The sequence below is a fragment of the Phoenix dactylifera genome, chromosome 1, assembly GCF_051530095.1.
Source record: "Phoenix dactylifera cultivar Ajwa chromosome 1, Ajwa_hap1_PhDact_Kaust_v1.1, whole genome shotgun sequence".
NCBI classification, from domain to species: domain Eukaryota; kingdom Viridiplantae; phylum Streptophyta; class Magnoliopsida; order Arecales; family Arecaceae; genus Phoenix; species Phoenix dactylifera.
Genome location: NC_143190.1, coordinates 60,782,919 through 60,805,881, shown reverse-complemented (window position 1 = coordinate 60,805,881; position 22,963 = coordinate 60,782,919). Strand labels below are relative to the sequence as shown.

The following is a 22,963-nucleotide window of genomic DNA, read 5'->3' as shown; positions in this document are numbered from 1 at the left end:
GATGATTTTCAAAACCAGGAGGTTGTTCTACATAAACCTCCTCATTAATATACCCATTCAAAAAGGCACTTTTTACATCCATTTGAAATAGTTTGAAGTCTTTAGAGCATGCAAATGCTAGTAATAATCTAATTGCTTCAAGTCTAGCCACAGGAGCAAAGGTTTCATCAAAATCTATACCTTCTTCTTGATTATAGCCCTTTGCTACTAGTCTAGCCTTGTTCCTAACCACAACTCCATTTTCATCAAGTTTATTTTTATATATCCATTTAGTTTCTATTATTGAGTATTCAGCGAGTCTTTCTACTAAATTCCATACCTTGTTTCTAGTAAATTGGTTTAGTTCCTCTTGCATAGCATTTATCCAATTTATATCATTTTCAGCTTCTCTAATATTTTTAGGTTCTAAGTGCGAAACAAAAGCTAGGTGATTATTTAAGTTCCTAAGAGAAGCTCTAGTTTTAATAGGTTGTGATGGATCATCTAATATTAATTCTTTAGGGTGACCGTATGCATACCTCCAAGCCTTTGTAAGCCCATGATCATCAATTACCTCTTGGCTTGTTGAGGTTTCTCCACTTTGCTTCGGTTCATCCTCTTGTAATGTCATATCATCTATCTTTTTCTCAAGTATTCCTGCATCATCATCAAGAGCTACTCTCTTGCTAGAAGAGACATCATTAGTATCATCAAAAATAACATGTATAGACTCTTCAATAACAAGGATTCTTTTGTTGAAAACTCTATAAGCTTTACTTGATGTAGAATAGCCCAAAAAGATACCTTCATCAGATTTAGAATCAAATTTACCTAAGTTATCTTTGCCATTATTATGAATGAAACACCTACACCCAAAAATATGAAAATAGTTTACTTTGGGCTTTCTATCTCTCCAAAGTTCATAAGGTGTTTTCTTTATAATTGGTCTCAATAAAACTCTATTTAATATATGACATGATGTGTTAATGGCTTCTCCCCAAAAATACTTAGGGAGGTTACTTTCACACAACATGGTTCTAGCCATTTTCTCTAGGATTCTATTCTTTATTTCCACAATTCCATTTTGTTGTGGTGTCCTAGGTGCAGAGAAATTATGAGTTATTCCCTTTTTACTACAGAATTCATCAAATAGATAATTTTCAAATTCCGTTCCATGATCACTTCTAATAGCTATGACTGAAGCATTTCTTGCATTAGTTACTTCCTTATGAAATTTCTTAAATACAGAAAATGCTTCATCTTTATGAGCTAAAAACATGACCCATGTATATCTAGAAAAATCATCTACAATAATAAGACCATATTTGTTTCCACCAAGACTTGTGGTTCTAGTTGGTCCAAATAGATCCATGTGTAGTAGTTCAAGAGATCTAGAAGTAGAGACATAATTTATGGATTTAAAAGAGCTCCTAGATTGTTTGCCATATTGACATGCTTCACAAATTTTATTTTTCTCAAATTTTAGTTTTGGCAAACCTATTACAGAATCTCTTTTAACTAACTTAGATATTGTATCCATACTTGCATGACCTAACTTACGGTGCCATAACCAACTTGCATCATCAACCTTAGTATCACTAGCTACTAAGTAAGGACTGTTTTTAGCAAGGTCTTCAAGATCTACTACATAGACGTTACCACGTCTAATTCCTTTAAATACTAAGCCATTGTCAATTGAGTTGGTTATGATGCATAAAGATGGCTTAAACAAAACATCAAAACCTCTATCACATAATTGACTAACGCTAAGTAGGTTATGCTTAAGACCATCTACAAATCGTACATTATCAACGAAGGTTGAAGAGGTGATTTGTACTTTACCTATACCAACGATGTGACCTTGGTTATTGTCTCCAAATATCACAGCACCTCCCTTCTTAGGCTCTAAGGTGAAGAATTGTTCCTTGTCACTCGTCATATATCTTGAGCAGCCACTATCCAAGTACCAACAGTTTTTGTCGACCTTGGCTGCAAGACACTCCTACACAAGGAAATCATACAATTTTAGGTACCCAAGTTTTCTTGGGTCCTTCAAGGTTAGTAACGTTGATTCCTTTTGGAACCCAAATCTTTTTAATCTTTCTTTTAATTTCAGGTTTTTTGTGGTTACACACATTAGCTATATGTCCTACTTTACCACAACGAAAACAAGTTGCATTTTTGGTTTTACTTTCTCCGGCCTTTACAAAAAAGTTTTTAAGAAATTTTTGTTTGTTGTTAGGCTTATACCCTAAGCCGGCTTTACTAAATACAGCTCTTTGACTATTAAGTATCATGTCTATTTTTTCAAAACTAAAGGTAAACTTCTCAACTATAGGTTTATACTTTTCAAGTTCTTTTGTTAAGTTTAGTTTTTCTGTTTTTAGTGAGTTTAGATCTTTTGTAAAGTTATCTTTTAGAGTTCGGTTACTGTTTTTAAGTTCTGAAACTTTCTTAGTTAGTCTTTCGTTATCTTTAATTAAAGTATTAGTTTTTTGAGTTAGCAATTGGTTGCTTGTTTTAAGTTCTAAGTTTTCCTTAATGATAGAGTTCTTGTCCTTAATTAATTTATCGTGCTTATGAGTGTAAGATTGATTAGTTAGTTTTAATTCTTTATTTTTAAGGTTTGTTGTTTTATATTCATCCATTAGTTCATTAAAAGCGTCATACAATTCATCAAAGGTAAAATCTAAATGTGTTTCAGATATTACCTCAATATCATTTGCCATGAAGCAAAAATTTGCTTTTTCCTCTTGTTCTTCATCCGATGATGATGATGATTGATCGGAGTCTGTCAAGGTGGTGACAAGAGCTTTCTTCTTGTGTTTGATGCTCTTCTTCAGTAAGGGACAGTCGATTCTGAAATGTCCCGATTTCTTGCATTCATAGCAATCGATTCCCTCACTTTTCCTTTTCTTACCTTTGTCCTTGTTGTAGAAATTTGAGGGACCTCGCCTCTGATGAAAGGACTTCTTTCGGTTGATGAATTTTCTGAACTTTCGCACGAGAAGAGCCTCATCATCATCTTCCTCATTGTCTTCTTCTTCGCTGCTGCTACTGTAAGATGGATCTTTGTTAGAAGAAGTAGATTTGAGGGCTATTACCTTTTTCTTATGAGAGGATTCTCCTTCGCTGTGTTGTTTCATTGTGAGCTCATGCGTCATCAGGGATCCAAGAAGCTCCTCGAGTGGCAGCTTGTTCAAGTCCTTGGCTTCTTGGATTGCCGTTACCTTGGCTTCCCATGACCTTGGCAAATATCGAAGAATTTTTCTGACAAGGTCACTGTTAGCATAACTTTTGCCAAGGCTTTTTAGGTCATTGACAATATCAGTAAATCTAGTAAACATGCAAGTGATAGTTTCATTAGAATCCATTTTAAATAGTTCATACTTATGAACCAGCATGTTTATTTTAGATTCCTTGACTTGATTCGTGCCCTCGTGGGTCACTTCAAGTCTATCCCATATCTCTTTTGCAGAATTGCAAGTAGAGACTCTATTGAATTCATTACGGTCTAAGGCACAATAAAGCACATTCATTGCTTTGGCATTTAGTTGTGTCTTCCTTCTATCATTGTCATCCCAATCTTTTTCAAGCTTGGGAATAGTAATGTTATCTACAAAAATAGAAGGAATGTATGGTCCATTAACTATGATGCTCTAAATCTCATAGTCTTGGGCTTGGATAAATATCTTTATCCTAGACTTCCAATAGGCGTAGTCGGTTCCATTGAAGAATGGAGGCCTATGGGTGGATTGCCCCTCAATAAGTGAAGATCCAAAAGGGGTTGTCATTTTGATCTTTTACTCTTTTAATAGAACAGCTCCTGCTCTGATACCACTTGTTGCCCAAGAAGACAACCCAAGAGGGGGGGTGAATTGGGTTTTAAGTAATAATTACAAATTAAAACTTAATGAGTAACTAATTAATATTATTGCAGGCAGATTAATTAGATTACTAATTGTAGTGAGTGGAGAGGATGGAAGAGACAATGAACCAATTACAAACACAAGAGGTTTTATAGTGGTTCGGAGCTAACCCTTGCTCCTACGTCCACTCCCCAAGCTTCACTTGGGAGTTCACTATAATCCCTATGATTACAGCCGGTTGTTTTACAAGCTCACAACCTAATTTGTTGTTTTCACGAGATCACAATGAACTCGGTCGGTTTTCACAGGCTCACCGACTAGAACCACCCGATTGTTTTTCCGGGATCACAATCAAACTCTTACACCGTTGGTTTTAACTTCGGCTCACTAACAAACCTTACAACCCTTGATTCAATCCCTTGATTGAATCAAGTAAGAAAATAGTTTGGAAAAAATTACAAGGAAAGCTTCTTAACAAGCAAATATTAAACAATGTGTAAAGAGAAGAGTTAGAAGCCCTCAAACAGATTTTGGAAGAGGAAGAAGGGGCTTCTCGAACTCTGAGACTCCTCTTTGAGTGTGCTGAAGATTTGCTGTCAGAAGGGGAGCCTTGAATGCGAAGGAAAGAATTTGTTGGATGGAGTTTAATGCACTTCTTCCTTCTTTCACTTGTATTTCCTCTTAAGAGCCTTTGGTAGGTGGAAATCCCTTTTTGTTTGAATGGAATAGCTCTCTTTTTTTTACTACTGTTCACTCTGGCTATTTAAGCAGCCCCCTTTGAAAACTAGCCGTTAGACACTATTTTGTGTCCGTTCTGCACAATCTGCAACTCCTGACAATGTATCCGTTGGGGTCGGAGTCGACTCGCTCGATCTGGAGTCGACTCCGTTGTTGCTGGAGTCGACTCACGCTTTACTGGAGACGACTCGCCCACTGTTCAGGATTTGAATTAAAGTGCTGTCCCATTCTAGAGTCGACTCGGCCAAACCTGGAGTCGACTCGCCAATGTCCTGAGATGACTCGGCCCTCTAGAGACGACTTGTTCTCAGGGTTCTAGAGATCTATTTTTCTGCATTTCTTTCTCGAGTCGACTCGGATCATCTTGGAGTCGACTCGGCTCTCAGAGCCCGAAAACTGATCCTCTGTGTTTGGAGTTGAACTGCCTCGGAGTCGACTCGAATTTTGTTGGGGTCGACTCGGCTGACTTGGGAGTCGACTCGGGAGCACTTGGAGTCAACTCGGCTCTCAGAATCCGAAAACTGTTTCTCTGAGTTTTGAGTTGAACTGCCTCGGAGTCGACTCGCACTTTGTTGGAGTCGACTCGGCTCTCAGAGACCGAAGTTGGTTCTCTGCCTTCTAGTCTTGCTTTCCTCTGAGAGTCGACTCGTACGTAACTAGGAGTCGACTCGCCAAACTTCGGAGTCGACTCGTAACCTTCTGGAGTCAACTCGGTTGCAGGGTCTGAAATACCTTGTTCTGTCTTTCTTCTGTTACCCTTTGGAGTCGACTCGGAAACGTCGGGAGTCGACTCGGCAACTATCGGAGTCGACTCGAACCCTTCTGGAGTCGACTCGCTGACATGGTCTGAAAATCAACTTTCTGTCTTTCTGTCAGTTCTCAGTCGGAGTCGACTCGTAGTGTACCGAAGTCGACTCGAGCATGTGCCAGAACTTCTGAAATACTTAGAGTCGACTCGAAATCTTCCGGAGTCGACTCGAGCTTCAGACTTTGGTTCAAACTGAGTTCCATACTTAGCCAAAATATATTGAACCAAAGCTAGAGACACTTAAACATAAATTCACAAATATTTGCCTGAAACACTAGATTGAATTCATTAGTATAACATAAGATATACTCAAATGCTTTGAGCTCATCAAAATCAAATAGGGTTATAATCAATCACTCCACAACACTCATTGTATTGTTTACTTTTGCTTGATATGGCAGATTTTTACTTACGTTAGAGGTAGGGGTGTAAATGGGTCGGGTTGGGTCGGGTCCTTAGTGACCCCGACCCGACCTGGTTTTTTGTTCGGATCCTAATTTTGGACCCAGACCCAACCTGGTTGAAGATCGGGTCGGGTCGGGTCGGGTTCGAGTCGAGTTCGGATCGGGTCCGGGTCGGGGTCAGGTTCGGGTCCGAATCGGGTCCACTTTTTTTGGGCTTTTGGAAAAGAATTTGGGCAAATCTAATTTGGTCATATCATAATTATGAGATGCTGGGTGACCCATGACTTGAAAGACTTGCAATTGACCTCCAGTCAGAACAGATGACCCGTGACTTACTAACTAAGCCGGTCTACGAGCCAAATTTCATATCACACTATTTTTTATCTATATGACTGATTGAGCCACAATCCAGACAATCAAGGCCACTCAGGGGTGGATACGCAACCTCCAGATCCACCCTCCTATCCTCCACCTTGTCTGCCAGGATCGGCCCCGCCAACACCCGCTCTGCCAGTTGCTCGCCAAAAGTCCATCGTACGAGGTCCACATCCCATCCTCGCTCTCTTGGGGCAAACAAGTCGTAGACCCTGCGCCCCTCTAGCTCTCCGAGGTCTTATAGGTGGGCCACCTACTCAGTGGTACGTCGGTCAGCCAACAATCCCCCAAAGCATCCACAACTCGCTCATCGCCAATCTCCTATCTGATCTCCGGAGTCACCAAGGGAGCACGGGAGCATATCTCCCTCTATAAGAAGGAATTGCACCAGCCCACATGAAAGACAGATGGATCCACCGGGTCCCCATACTTGGCCCTCATCAGGGAGCCCCAGAAACTCGATGGCTCCAGTATAAACCTGACTGCCATTCTCGTACCGTAGACCTCCTGCCGCTCGATCAGGAAGTGGATCCCCATACCACCACAACTGATTGGCTCACAGATCGTGTCCCGCGCCAATAAGTGGACACCCTGCTGCTCCCATGCCTCCTCCAAATGAAATCTCTGAAAGAATGCTCCGAACACCGTAGTGCTGCAATGGGCACCAAGGTGTACCAGAGTGATCCTGCTCATCATAGACAAGGTGCTCACCTGCTAGCCCTCAAGCTGCCTCCTAATGCTCTACTCCAAGGAAGTGCACTCCCACCTACGAAGGCGTCGGCTTGTGATCGAGATGCCAAGGTATCACAAAGTGCCCTCCTGCTCCCAAATCTTCAAGATCTCTATAATGGTTGTCTTCACTCCGACCCGGGTCTTCGGGTTGAAGTAGATGTCAGATTTGGCCAGGTTGACCCATTCACCAAATGCCACACAGTGCTCCTCCGGCACCCTCCGAATACCCTAGTTGATCCCCTCGTCGCCCGAGCCAACAATAAGCAGTCGTTCGCAAATAGGTGAGATATCTAAGTCATACTCGACGCTGGACTGTAGGCCTCCACCTCTTGCCTAGCTGATGCCAATCGGAGTGCTCGAGATAGGTGGTCCGCACAAATGATGAACAAGGGCGGCGACAAGGGGCATCCCTGTCTCAGCCCTACTAATGAAACGAAGAACTGCGAAGAAAATCCGTTCACCAGAAGCACAAAAGATAGGGCATGAATGCACCCTTGAATCTACCTAATCCACAATGAGTGAAAGCCAAAGCACTCTAGTGACTAAGCCACGAAGTCCCACCTCATTCTGTCATAAGCTCTCTCAATATCTAATTTGACTCCCATCAGGCTCCTCCGTCCAGGTGCTCGCTAGAGGTCAGACATAAACTCCTGATCTCTCGCCTCCTCGCCCTCGTTGCCACCTCCCATGCCGACATCATTGCCATCTACTGGGGTAGTACACCGACGAGGGCACCCTCTCCGATGCCTGCTCCTCTGGCCTCTACTCCTACATCAACATCGCCTTCCTCAACGTCTTCGGCAACGGCCAAACCCTTTCACTCAACCTCTCCGGCCACTGCAACCCCGCTGCCGGCACCAGCACCGGCCTCACCTCCGACATCTAGTCCTGCCAGTTTCAGGGCGTCAAGGTCCTCCTCTCCCTCGGCGGCAACGTCGGCTCCTACTCCCTCTCCTCCCCCGATGACGCCCAGAACGACGCCCAGACTGGGCTTTTCGATTACATCTGGATTCAGTTTTACAATAACAAAGGGTGCGACTACTCGTCGGGGAATGTCAACAATTCAAACGGCAACTGGAGCCAGTGGACGTCCGATGTGACAGCGACGAACATAATCTTGGGGTGTCGGCGTCGACCGCTGCAGCGGGGAGTGGGTATATTCCCCCGAACGTTTTCACTTCTCAGGTGCTGCCGGTGGTTAAGGCCTCGTCTAAGTATGGGGGCCGGGATTATGGTGTGGAACAGGTACTTTGATGAGATGAACAGCTACAGCGCCACCGTGAAGAGCAGCGTCTGAATTTTGCTGTGGTTATATATTTTAGAGGGTCGGAGACAGAATTAGTTTTGATGATGTTTAGTTAAATAATGGTCTGCTTCTATATGTTAACAGACCCCTGTTGTATTCTTTCTTCCTCAACTTGCAATAAAAACCGGGTGGCGTCTTTTTTTTCTCCCTTACTCTCAAATAAAATATAAAAAGCCATACATGTTTGAATGAATTTGATCGGACTATACTTTTTTTCTATTTCAGAAAAAACGATACCTTCTTTCTTAAAATGGCAAAAACGGCGGAAAAGCAAGCATATGCGGATAGATTTCTTGCAATTGTACATGTTGGAGTTTTAATTTAAAAAAATAAATTTTTTATTCTTTAAATTTTAGTTTTTTAAAATACTTTAAAATATCTTTTTTGTGAGACGTCTCTTCTAGAAGAATTGTAACTAATGTTGGTTTCCAAAAAAATACAGTGTTCAGAAAATATTACATATTTTTAGAACCATTGTGTCTCTTCGATCTTCTGAGATAATATCTTTCTCACTGATATTCTGTCGTCCGAGAGCTTATTCTAAAAACAAAGAGTTTTTTCACCTTCCTAACTTTCTATTTTATTTTTTTTATTTTTTGGGCATCTGAATGAGTCGGTCGGGTCAAACCTCCACAGCAATCATGCTCGTTAGAGGAGGATTGGACTGAGCCAGATTGTTGTACTTTAGGGACGAGACCATCATAGATTTGTACGTAAGAGATGAACAACGTTCTTAAGGTATTGTATATTACATGCCTCAGTCCTCGGAAGCTATCCTTCTGCTCCTTGTCGCCACTCCACGAATATACGAGCGCATATCTTGGCCTTCTCCCCTGTGTTTCGCTCGTCCCTGCTCTGCTCCATTCTCCCTTTCATACTTTTTCCCTTTTTTTTTTATTGGATCGCTACCCCATCCATAACGTAGTATGATATTCTCATAAGAGAAACCTTGCCCATATGGTTCTTTAATCACGCTTTGAGATACATAATCTTGTGTGATCATTGCGATCACAGACATCACGCATCTCAAAGCTTGCCCAGGGTGTGATCCAACCATCACGCGTGAGTGAAAGATACCAATGGTCTTTTACGCAAAAGACATGGCCCGGAGCTGATGATGGGCCGGGCCTCGGCCCTAAATTTTGTCATTGTTAATGAGGCTTTGGGCCAGGCCTATGTAAACTTTGATAGTTTTTATGCCTAAGCCCGGCCAAGGCTTTAGACCTGGAGGTCCACCAACTTGCCTGATGTAGCTATGGTTGGTTCTAAAATCTGCACTCGTGCATGCTTAAAAATTAATCTAGTGTTCTCAATGGTTGATGTGATTCAAGAATTTTAGAAAATGTAAACCTGTGAATCTTTTAAAAATATTTGAACACATTATCCCTTCCTGAAAGGAGTGATGTTCACAAATTGTCTATTGGGCACCCATTAGCATCTCTCATGCGAGTCCTCCTACACCCATGTAAGATCTTCTATACATGTTTGATGCACTGATTCATCCAGTTGGCTATACATAGAATAATTATTAATTTATTTCACTAAGGAGACATTTGGTATGGGGTGATCATCCCAAGATCAAAAATGATGTGGGTGGAGGTAATAAAATCACCGCATTTGGTTGCACCATGGTAATCCTATATGGCAGTGATCCCAAATCACCCCACCTCTCAAATTACCACCCAACCTAGTGATTAAATCCTTGTCCTTAAAGTTGAAAATCTAAAAATCACAGTGATCTTGAGCTGAAAGTTGAAAACAAAAATGCCTCTCAGCCTATCAAAAAAATGGTATATCAAAATATCATTAATATATTATATCAATATTATATATAATATTATATTATATTGATATTATATATTATATTTATGATAATTTATATTATAATATATTTTTAATCATATTATTGTCATATTGTTATTGAAAGGTAATTTTAATTATAGTAAAAAAATATTATTGTAATTTATATTTATATAGTAAAAGTATCTAATATATTACTTCTATTTGCTTTATTTTTATAATCAAAATAATTATTAGTATTAAAAATAATATATTATAATTATAGAATTAATAATTATAGAAGCAATAAATATATTTTTATGAAGCTCATTAATAATTAATATATAGAAATAAATATATTAATATTTTATGATAATATATTTTATATAATTAATAAATATATTTTTATGAAATATATCAGGGATAATCTTGGTATCATATGGTAAATGATCTTAGATTTCCATAGAATAGCAAATAGGTTACTCATGGATTCCTCAGAATCTTTAATCACCGAAACATAGCATACCAAAAATAGTGATCTTAAATCATCGGATATCAAATTACCTCGAGATAGGGATCACCAATGATCTAAGATTACCTCGGTGATCCTATTTGGGTCACCAAACGCCACCTAAAAAATGCTGCTGAATGTAAAATTACTAGAATTTTTAAATAAAAAAAAGAAAAAGAAGAAAGCTTCTTCTCTGCAAAATCTCGCCAAAAGGTGGTAGCCTAGTGGTACTGGGCAGCAATTCTAACCACAATGTCCCAAGTTCGAATCGCTGCGGCGACGATTAAATTGTGGACCGGAGCTCACTACTTTGGCCACTGCTTGGACTTGTGGTGTAGGACCGCTCTTGAACTGCTAGTAGCCGGAGTGGTGCCAGGTGTGACGTACTCACACGTGGGACTCGAGCCAGAGCTCAGAGGAGTAGCTGAGCCGGGCCCACGGGTGGGGAGGGTATGAGTAAAACCGGTCGGGGTGCCCAACACACGGCCATTTCTGCCCGCATCGAACATTCTCCTGGCGGGGCGGGGGCCCAGTGGGGGCTGCTACGCGGGGATGGGCTTGTCCCTTCCTCCCCCTACCCCTTTTGCTTTAGCAAAAAAAAAAAAAAAAAAAAAAAAAAAAAGGCATATTTAAAAAAAAATTTCCAAACTGTCAGGGACAAAACTGACATTTCACCTCCAAATAAACTACCTGCTGGTTATAAAAGGTAGGGGTTTATATCAATTCCAAGGGGATTTTTAGGTCAACTTAGCATCATCCTACCGGATTACAAAGGGGCGATTGCCACTAATTAAATGCAGCCACTGCTGCATCTAAAATGCGGGGTGGCAATAAGATCAGGTCGAACTAAATTCGGATCGCATTGGATACAGGATGGATCAAACCAAACCCAATATATTTATTGCTTGTAAGTGACTGTGAGCATTGAGTTTTCCTCATGCATCACTAGTGGTGGCATGGCAAAATTGGATGAATCATAAATGATCGCCAAATGGGCCTCTTAGCATTTGTAATCCGCGCCCGAGCCTCTCGCAACCACCCCGAGGAGTTCTGAAAAAAATGCCTGATCATCGGAACAAACGACCGAAAGAAAAAAAGGGACCCCGCAGAATATGCAGTCGCAGCCATATAGGATTCCATATTATAGTTTTCGCCTATCTTTCACATATAAATAGATACAGGTTCCCAATTCCTTAACCAGTCGCTACTCATTATCAACTTAGATAAAAGATTAAGAGCACATACTTATAGCGTGATGGCTTTCTGTTGATAATTAAGAAAAGTTTCATCTATTAATCGCTGTCTAACTAAAACTGCAAGGTTCTTTTCGGTCTAATCTAAAATGGATTTCAATTTAAAGGATGATATGTTTATACAAAAAGGTCTGTGCTGCCTCGCTTCATCACAGCAGATTTTGTGCTTCAAAAATACGTGCTGGCAATGTATCAAGGGGGTCCAAGGCTGGGGAAAGGAACATTGCCGAGAAACTCAGAAACTAGTTTAGAAATTTGAAGGTTTAGATTCAAAATTATAATTTATTTTCATGATTTTAAACTTTAGATTCTTAGAATTGAGATTTTTCAGGAGCTTTTTGGTTATGGAATAAAAAATATTTAAAAACAAAAATATTTGAAATTGAAGACAAGATAGAGAGGAGAACATGATCTTAAGAATTTCTAAACGACAAAAAAATATTAGATCTATAATTTATTATATTTTAAAATTTCATTCTCTAAGTAAATATTTTATCATATTATAAAAGCACGACTAGTAATTTTAGAAATTATAAATATGATGATTTTTCAGGACATCCAGGTCAATTTAATATGGACTTGATTTTGGCCCTTGTGACTCGCCAAATTATGCTCGCAAGATCGACCAATTTTGACTCTAAATAGATTATGGGATATATAGTTGCACTGTGGAGTAAAGCTTTTCCAGGAGTTGGATCACTGCCTACTCTAGCTTTACCATGGCTTAATGTGATGAGAGCGAGAGAGTGTAGACAGCTACCAAACAACAGTAGCCATGGCAAAAGACATGGCAAGGACTCAAGGGCTGGTGTTTTATGTGTAGGAGTCCATGAACGCTGAGAAGATGCCTTCCATGCTAGGCCAAACGAGTTTGAGATACCAATAGAATGGCTTGCAAACTTTAGGGAGCGGCGGGTGTTATGGGAGGAGGCTTCTCAGCTGATCAGTCAGGATTACCCTATGTTGCTGGCAGATGATTTCAATTGCATTGTCGATCTCCAGAAGAAGATAGAAGGAAAGGCCTTCACTTATAAGAGGGAGATAAGGGAGTTCCAAGACTTCAGCATGTCAAATGGTCTAATAGATTTGGACTTCTCGGGTCCAAGGTTCACATGGTGCAATAATCAACAGGGGCGAACCCGGGTTTGGAAGAGATTAGACAGAGCCTACGCTACAGCTAGGTGGGTCCAGTGTTTTCCTAATCATCACGTCAGCCATTTGTCGAGGATTGCATCGGATCACAGTCCATTGCTGATTAGCACTGATGTTCTTATTCCAGTTTGTTCCCCTTTTAGATTTGAGAAGTTCTGGTTATGTTACCTACGGTCTTGAAAGATGGTGGGGGAGGCATGGGGCGCACCTGTCAGAGGGGATGCTATGTATCGGGTGTCTCGTAGGTTGGAACTGACGAGGGAAGGTTGTGGCGGTGGAACCGTGAGGAGGCGGGAAACATTTTCAGGAGGATTGAGGAGTCTAAGGAGGCCATCGCCAGGTTGCAGTCCCAGGAGGCTGAGGGGGTTGTCGGATGCGAAGTTGGGGGAGCTCAGGTCACTTGTTAGCGCTGCATGATTCTCTTCTTAGACAGCAGGAGACCTTCTGGAGACAGAAGTCGAGGGTACAGTAGATCCGGAAGGAGGATCGGAATACCAGATTCTTCCATTAGGCAACAGTGATCAGGAGACACCGGAACAGGATCAGAGCCATTAGGAGTGAGGATGGGCAGTTACTAGAGGATCCTGATATGATTCGGAGGGTTTTGGAGGGTTTCTTCAGGGCTAGGTGGACTGAGCAATCAGGGAGTGGGAGCCTAGTGGACATTCCGACGCCATAGGTTGGAATATCGGAGGAGGTCACTACAGCACTGATCAGACCTGTTTCGGAGAGGGAGATTCGGGAGGTGGTGTGGTCCTTCGAGGGGGACAAGGCTCCGGGGCCGGATGGATTTCCACCATTTTTTTCGGAGGTACTGAATAATAGTTTGACAGGATGTGATGGCGGCCATACAGTAGTATTTCAGTACAGCTGTGATGTCTACAGATTGGTAAAGGACCTTTGTCATCCTGATACTGAAGCGATAGGATGCTTCCGAACCGGGTCACTTTTGTCCGATTAGCCTATGTACTACCTTGTACAAGGCTACGGCGAAGGTACTAGCAGCCAGGTTGAGGGACATTCTTCCGAGACTTATCAGTCCGGTGCAGGGGGCCTTTATGGGGGAAGGACCATTTCAGACAATGTTCTTATTGCCCAGGAGTTCATGTTTGACCTTAGCAGGGCTTCGAGCAGGAGGAGCATGATGGGGATCAAGCTTGATATGGAGAAGGCCTACGACAGGATGAGATGAGACTTTGTGCAGCAGTCCTTGCAGGGGTTTGGTTTTCACGAGATATGGATTAAATGGGTTATAGGTTGTGTTAGAGCTCCTTTCTTCGCCATTTTGGTGAATGGATCACCATCCCATTTTTTCAAGTCCTCTGGAGGGCTGCGACAGGGATGCCCCCTCTCTCCATTGTTGTTTATTATCTGTGTAGATGCACTCTCCAGAGCCCTTTGGCATGCAGTGCTCACCCAAGAGTTGGAGGTCTACAGGCTAGTGCCGGGCGCTACTCCGATTTCTCATCTGCTCTTCGCTGATGATTATTTATTGCTAGCCCGGTAGACTAGGCAGGCCGCTCGGGTTATTTGCAGGATTCTTCGAGACTATTGTGCAGTGTCTGGTCAATGGGTGAATCTATCTAAGTCAGCTATCTGCTTCAGCCCGAAGACCAGACCGGCTGTGAAGACCTCCATTTTGGAGATTTTGGGGGTGGGCGAGCAGGAGGGTACACTAAGGCACTTGGGAGTGCCGCTCTTCGGTCAGCATTTGCGTAGCAGGGACTGTTCCTTTCTTGAGCTCAGTATCAGGCATAGGTTGGAGGATTAGCAGGTGCATGCACTCTCCATGATAGGTAGGATCACCCCAGTTTGGTCAGTTCTCTCTTCGATCTCTATCTATTTAATGTCCAACGCTCTCATCCCAGTAGCAGTAGTGAGGACTTTGGAGCAGATCTTTAAGAATTTTATCTGGAGGAGGGGCAAAGGTAGAGGTGGCATTCATCTGCTGGTGTGGGAGGTTGTTTGTCAGCCGACCAGGTATGGGGGCTTGGGGGTGCAGTCCTTGGTGACGAGACGGAAGGTATTAGCGACACGACACGCCGCTAGAGTGGTGCTGGAGCCTGATGGCATGTGGTCCTTCTTGATGAGGGCCAAGTATGGTGTTTTGGTGCCTGGGGTCCGAGCTAGCCGTCAACACTCGCCAATCTGGAGGGAGATCTGTGCTAGAGCTGCGCTGGTGCTTTCGGAGATCAGATGGACCATTGGCGATGAACGATCCATCGATGTATTGGAGGATAGCTGGGTGACCGAGCAACCGATCAGTAGGATGCCGACTATGGTGGATACATCGAGGTTAGCTGGTTACAGGATTAGCGACCTGATGGAGTCTGGTGGGGGTCACTAGAGGGAGAGGTTGATTCGGGAGGCTTTTGGAGAGCAGCTGGCAGAGATGGTCTTGGCTCTCCCAGTCTTTGCTCGGGAGAGGCTGGACATGCTAGTTTGGGTGCCGACTGGGCAGATAAAGGGAGGAAAGATTTAGAAGATGCGAATTCACCCACGTGTGGCGCTTTTCATCTAGAAGGTGGCATGGGGTTGCTTACCGACTAGGAGCGTATTAGCTAGGTGAGGGGTGAGGATCACCCAGTGTTGTGAGGTGTGCACGGATATCGAGGAGACCATTGATCACTGTCACGCCCCCGCCTGCGCGAGGCACGTGAGGCACCCAATGCCCACGTGGGGGCCACATGAGGAGGGACCACGGGGCTCCCCTGCCAGATATTGTCCGGTTCTGGGGCTTCACGCAAGCGTCCTTCACCCCTCCCCGGTTTTGTTTTCCACCCAAAACGCGTCTGCAGGATTAGGAGACACCCGCCTCATATGCCCAGGCTCTGGAACGAGTCTTTCCGATGTGGGACTATTGAGCCTCACACCCTTCCCACCATCGGACAAGAGCCGTCCTCGGCTCTGATACCAAATGTCACGCCCCCGCCTCTGCGAGGCACGTGAGGCACCTAGTGCCCACGTGGGGGCCACATGAGGGGGGAACACGGGGCTCCCCTGCCAGATATTGTCCGGTTCTGGAGCTTCACGCAAGCGTCCTTCACCCCTCCCCGGTTTTGTTTTCCTCCCAAAACGCGTCTGCAGAGCCCAATAGTCCCACATCGGAAAGACTCGTTCCAGAGCCTGGGCATATGAGGCGGGTGTCTCCTAATCCTGCAGACGCATTTTGGGTGGAAAACAAAACCGGGGAGGGGTGAAGGACGCTTGCGTGAAGCCCCAGAACCGAACAATATCTGGCAGGGGAGCCCCGTGGTCCCTCCTCATGTGGCCCCCACGTGGGCATTGGGTGCCTCACGTGCCTCGCGCAGGCGGGGGCGTGACATTTGGTATTAGAGCCGAGGACGGCTCTTGTCCGATGGTGGGAAGGGTGTGAGGCCCAATAGTCCCACATCGGAAAGACTCGTTCCAGAGCCTGGGCATATGAGGCGGGTGTCTCCTAATCCTGCAGACGCGTTTTGGGTGGAAAACAAAACCGGGGAGGGGTGAAGGACGCTTGCGTGAAGCCCCAGAACCGGACAATATCTGGCAGGGGAGCCCCGTGTTCCCCCCTCATGTGGCCCCCACGTGGGCACTAGGTGCCTCACGTGCCTCGCAGAGGCGGGGGCGTGACAATCACGCCCTTTTACGGTGCCCCAGAGCCAGGGAGATATGGAGTAGGTCACCTGATGTTCTGCCCCACTCAGTCGTGTCGGCACAGGATTGGATTCATCGGCTGAGAGTCTCCATGCGGAGTCCTCGTACTATTGAGGCAAGGATCCGATGGGCATATTTGGCTTATTATATATGGTTGGACAGGAATACCGGCCTGTTTGAGGGCAGACAATTAACTCCGAGAATGGTGGTGGACAGAACTATGCTTCATGCGAGGGAGGTCACCGAGGCTGCCGTTATATTCTCTTCTGAGATGGCCAGAGACATCTGGGATACTCTTTCCACTGTTTCAACGCCCAAGTTCGTCCTTGTTTCTTGGGTGCCTCCGCCCCTTGGCTATCTCAAAGTGAACTTCGATGGTAGTAAGTCGGCAGACGGAACGTCTGGAGGTGCTGGTTTTGTGATTAGAGACCATCATGGCAGAATGATAGCAGTGGGTGGTCGTCGCATGCCTGGGAGGGTATCTCCTATGCGAGGCGGGTACTCAGTGCTGAGCAGGTATGCCTCGAGGGAGACTCCTTTGTGGTGATCGACTGGGTTCGAAGAGTGGACAGATTTGGTGATGGTCACCCTCTTATCCGTGACACTCGCAGACTAGCTCAGGACTTAAGCTACTTTCAGACATTACATGTATTTCGGAAGACGAACAGCGCAGCAGACTGGGTCGCCTCATTTGTTGCCCGGCACTCCAGGAAAATCATCTGGACATTCGTAAGAGACATACCTTCTACTTTGTACTCTTTACTTTTTTTAGATCTGGCAGGATGTACTCACGTTAGAGCTATATAAATTACCGTTTTCACCAAAAAAAAAAAAAAAGAATGGCATGCACTTAACAAATTCCCTATATGTACCGGACAAGAAAAAAAAAAGGCACAAATTCTCCATACTATAAGATATCGGGAAGAACAGCTTCAGAACCCCAGTGCAGGCGTAATTTTTAAAACTCCTATGTTATAAATACATGGCAAGATACCTTCAAGCTTGCAAGCTCAAGCACTTAGTGTACGTTTACTGTTGTCGTTGCTTCTAATTCTCCTCCGACATATTGAGGCACTTGGAATGCAGGCTCCATCAATCTGAGCTCGACTCCCAACATACATATAGTTGCTAACGATCTCTTGTCTCTACCTTTCTTCTGTGTCACTCATTATATATAGGCTCAGAGTAAGAAAGAGATGGAAGGAAAAAGATCCTGCTCTCCCATTCCCTCCATCTTTCTTCTTCTCGTGCTGTGCTCCTCAGCTGAGTGCGGTAAAAAGCGGCTCCGCGAGCCATGCAAGAACCTGGTCCTCTACTTCCAGGACATCATCTACAATGGGAAGAACATGGAGAACGCGACGTCGGCCATTGTCGCGGCGCCTGCATGGGCGAACCGCACCACCTTGGCTGGGCTCATGCACTTCGGAGAGGTGGCAGTGTTCGACGACCCCATCACCTTAGATAACAACTTGCACTCGGAGCCGGTCGGCTGCGCCCAGGGATTCTATCTCCATGACAAGAAGGAGATCTACGTACACAGCTTGGTTCGCCTTCACTTTTGTCCTCAATTCGAGGGACTACCATATAAAAAAATATAAAATATATAAATAAATTTATATTATTCTATCAGCTTAACCTTTTGGGACAAGTGGTGATTTTAACATGGTATCAGAGCAGAGATCCTGAATTCGAACCCTGTCTCCGCATTCTTTAACCCCATTATTAAAAAATTTCACATATTGGGCTCCCCAATTAAAAGAAAAGCCCGGCCCATATGTGAGGGAAAGCGTAAGAAAATATAAAATATATAAATAAATCTACCTCATTTTATCAACTTAAGCTTTTGGTCAGAGGTGGATATTAAGAATAGTACGTCGTTGGTTTGTAGTGCCTCTTAGCAGTTTGGGTTTATATATATATATATTAAAAAAATATTGTCCATAAATTATCATATCGATCGTTATGGAGCTTGCCTGGATCAAGACGTGTGATATAAACTGTCTTAAGAATGTGATTCGCCCCCTACATACGGATTTGCAACGATCTCATTCCCAAAGTAAAACAACCAGGCTTAGTCTGATCCTCCTCTAACAAGCACAATTGCTGGGAAGCTTGACCTGACCGACTCCTTTAGTTGTTCGAATAAAAAAAAAACTTTAGAGAGATTTAGAAGAAGAGAAAAAGAAAAAAAAAGAATTCTCTATTTCATCTCAGAAAATAGAGAAGTAGTAATGTAGAATGAGTTATCAAAAATACCGCCATAACTCTTCTGAAAGAAACGTCTAAAGAAAAAAATAAGAATTTTAAAGTTTTTAAACTTTTAAAATTTAGAGAATAAAGCTGGTATATTTATTTTTTAAAATTATTTTTTTTAAGTTAAAACTCCAACTTATGTATGTATGTATGTATGTATGTATGTATACACACACATATAGATCCATCAAATCTAGTGTTGGATTGTCATCTGTCGATGGGGAAAGGATTTGTGGATATTCTTCCATTTCTGTTTGTGCCCTAAAGACAGGTAAAAATAATAAGTTTGTTTTCCTTCTATGGATGTCTTTCTCCTGACGAAACTTCTCCTTCTATGGATGCCACGAACCAAATTGCCATCACCGGGTTCAACCTGGGCCATGAGGGTCACCTACGAGGGCTATTTTTCTTGCGATGGTTATGCACCTCATGGGCCGGGTCGCAGGCCTATTTCCTGCCATCTGCTGGGATGGGTGAGGAAGGCCCAGTTGTACGTCGTAGATGGTTTAGCCGGACTACTTTGGACAGTCCGTATTATAATGGTCTTTTCTGTTAACTATTATAATGGTCCCTTGATTGGTAATTGTTGTCCATAGCGAGCATCAGTGCGTATAAAACAAGGGACAAGCGTGTATAAAATATACATGAACTTGGGGATTTATAATTGAAATCTGTCTGCGAATTGATATCCTTTAACAATTTTTTCCCACGAAAAATCTTCGGACTGTTGCTGTTGGATTTGCACTAAGTTAAACCTATGAATAAAGGACAGTTAGCTCAAATGCTCATCATTTAAATCATTCTATTTTCAGTCCAAGTCAACCCAGTACTCTCATGAGCTGAACATTATTAATGCTGAGTCTTGAGGGGTCCTCATCAGTTCGAAGGTGCCACATGAATCTGGTGCATGAGCAAAGCTATGGCTTCCCTACCGAGGGAAAACTGAAAGAGACGTTGGAACTCAGCACAAACTTCGACGTTTGAAGTTTGACTACAACCTGTTTGCAAAATGCCTCATGCTGAGTTCTTCCACACCAAAATTGATCCATCTTAACCCCCAACTTATTTGGATCTCAAATTGGTTAGACTCATGTTTGCTTGCTCTTAAAAACTATTGGAAAGCGAAACAGAAGAAAGAAATCAAAAAAAAAATCTAGTCAAACTTAAGGAAACTTAATTCTATGTTAGGTATTGTTGTTGTTTTTCTTAAAATCAAAATAATCAGAAAACTTAATTAAATTTAACTCATGACCTAACATGACTCAATGGCATAAACAATTGAGAGAGTAAAACATGACTATAAAAAATACATATGAAAAAAAAAAAAAAAATCTGATGTCTTACAGTATTAGATATTATAAAATTTTGCTAATCAGAGTTCTGGTATTATGAAATTTCTTCTTTATCTTTAAAAGTAAATTACTAAATTCTTTCATCATAGTGTTTGCCGGCTTTTAGCATTACCTAGCTAAGGTGTGAGGGCGTCAAGTTGGATCGGGGATACCACAATCTAAACCCAATTTATATTTGGAGCTCTTTTTTCTCCATAAATTAGTGAAATGTCAGGTATAAAATGGAGAATGATGTTTAAGAGAAGACCAAATTAATGCTCTTTTGAAAGTAATAAATTTCTGCTACCAAGAATCCAAACAATTTTATGAATAATTCTAATAACAAAATGGTTTCATCACATATGTTTCCGAGTCCAGTTCATTTTTCTGCTTGGACTTTTGGAAAATGGAAATTGAAAAGTGGCATGTGAAGTGCTGCACTACGGTTAAAGCATAGGCTTCTAACATTTATGCGCCTCCATTCTCTGTTAACTGTTGGTTCAAAGACTTGAAACTGTTGCTTTTGCCGCATAGAAACTATTTTAATACTACAGATACAAGATTGAGATTTTGCATGAAACTAAATCATTTATACACCCTCATTACATGGATACTTTCTCCATTTAAAATCGGGAAGTGATAAGAAGATACGCAGAAAAACATAGTTTTTTTTTTGGCAGAAAATGTTTAAATGAGGTCTGTGATCAATTTACAACTTATTGGATTGGACGAAAAGGACTGAATCCAACAAGCCACCTAGCCATTTACATGATACAAAATATTCAAATCCAAGTAAACAAACTACTAGCTAGGTGTAATTAAATAGTTCATCATGGCTATTTTTCCAAGTCCCTTTGTTAACTTAATTTTGCTTTAAATACTCAATATTAAAGTTGACTATTTTCTATATATATATATATATATATATATATATATATATATATATATATATATATATATATATATATATATATATATATATATATATTGAGAACTGGGAGAAGGTTTGAACCTAGGTTACTACTAAGTTACCACCATATATTGACCCCATTATCAATGCCAACTTTAGCCCACATCTCAAGCTCTATTTATGATGTGTAGACACAAGTTTGAAAACCCCACATGTATGTCATGTAAGTCGGTGACAAAGTCTAGTGAGGATGAGCTTGCTTCTTGCTAGCGATGGCTAAGATAATGCGACGCAATTATAATGGCTGCTTTTGTAACCTCGACACTTTATCAAATGAATCAATTTCACTTTGGATGAATAAATTTTATAGGTATAGACATGTACAATGATATGGAAAAAATCTGTCACATATTGTTTCCCAACGACCTTTTCGAGAAAAAATAGCAATCATCCCTAAATCCCATCTTAGTTCGGCTAATCTTTGCTCTCCAAGGCTCCATTGAAGGTCTAAAAAAATCTGCATCAAAGATTTGATGGTGGAATTATGGAATGAATGACAAAACCGTTCCATCTACGATTCTCTTATCTTATCAAATTAGAAAAAGGAAAAAAATCTGGGTCGTGAGGTATTAGATACGTGACCAACATCTTTTTGACCACACCGGCGGCCAGAATTCCTTGGTCTTTTGAGACCTCCCCTTCTCTTAGACCGCATAAATTCCTCACAAACACTTTGGTTCTTCTATCACCAGTCCTAACCATCCTTTCCATCTGACGCCAATGCATAAAAAAAAAAAAAAGGCAAACGATAAACCTTTGCAAGGCTACTCTGGATCCTAGATGTAACAACTTAGAACCTTATCTAAAAAAGACTAATCGGAAGATATTTTTTGGGTTCCTTAGTCATGTATAAATACCCAAGATTTCTCTAACGAGTAACCAATATGGGACTAAACACATGCCTGCACAGATCCTCGTATATTTTCTCTATTTAAGCTCTAATCTTCTCGTCAGATTAAGTATATCTAAATCCATTCAAATTTAATATAAATATCTTGATCGATCTATGGTCAGCCTCAATGAGTCTGTGTTGTAATATTTGCTAGTCTAAATGGACCATGAACTAGATCTGCTCTGATACTATTTGTAATAATCCATGATCTTGCCCAAAAAGACTAACTTGAGTGTATTTTGTGAGTTCCTTAGTCCTATATAAATATCCAAGATTTTACTGATAAATAACTGATATGGAACTAAATATACGTCCGAATCGTCACACTGGTAATGCTTTCAATCTTAGTTCAAGAGCTCTTTGCAAGCAACTTTTCCTGCTTCACTTTCCTTCCCTCTTCTTGTTTGCAATGTATTTTCTAGGTCCTTGTTCTTAATATTATCCGATGTTTAAAATAACTTGCTATGGCGTCATGATGTGTTCATTGTAATATCATTACTTTTGGGGTTCTCCGGTCTCCATGACTCCACGGATTTGAACGATGGCTCCATTTGTGTCATGCTCACTTTCCACAAGCAATAAATTATTACACAAACAAATGATCATGATCACATAACAACTTCTTTTAGCAAATAATGCGTTATTTTTAGTTAAGTAATTAAATAAGAATTGATCACAATAAAGAGCGAGAGGGATATCAACATCACTGAAACTACGTGCTACTTCTTAAACAACTTTATTGAGTGCAAAAGAAAGAAAGAAAAAGACGAGGAAAGGCAAACGGTCCCACAAGTTCTCCACGGTTTGTGGCATTAGGGGAGAAGGAGGATCCCCATATGGCATATGCTAATATTCTTTCCACCTCCAACCACTTGAGTTTTGCTTACTGTCTTTGGCTGTTAAGAGTGGCGAAATACTTTTGTCTGAAGATGAGTTTTTTTTCTCAAAGATGGTATTAACCTAGACTTGGTTGGT

The 22,963-nt window shown here is 41.9% G+C and overlaps 1 pseudogene; it reads left to right on the top strand.

Moving 5' to 3' along the window:
- The first annotated feature begins 6,830 nt into the window (after positions 1-6,830).
- On the top strand, positions 6,831-8,202 carry LOC148715456 (acidic endochitinase-like; annotated as a pseudogene).
- Positions 8,203-22,963: the final 14,761 nt, after the last annotated feature.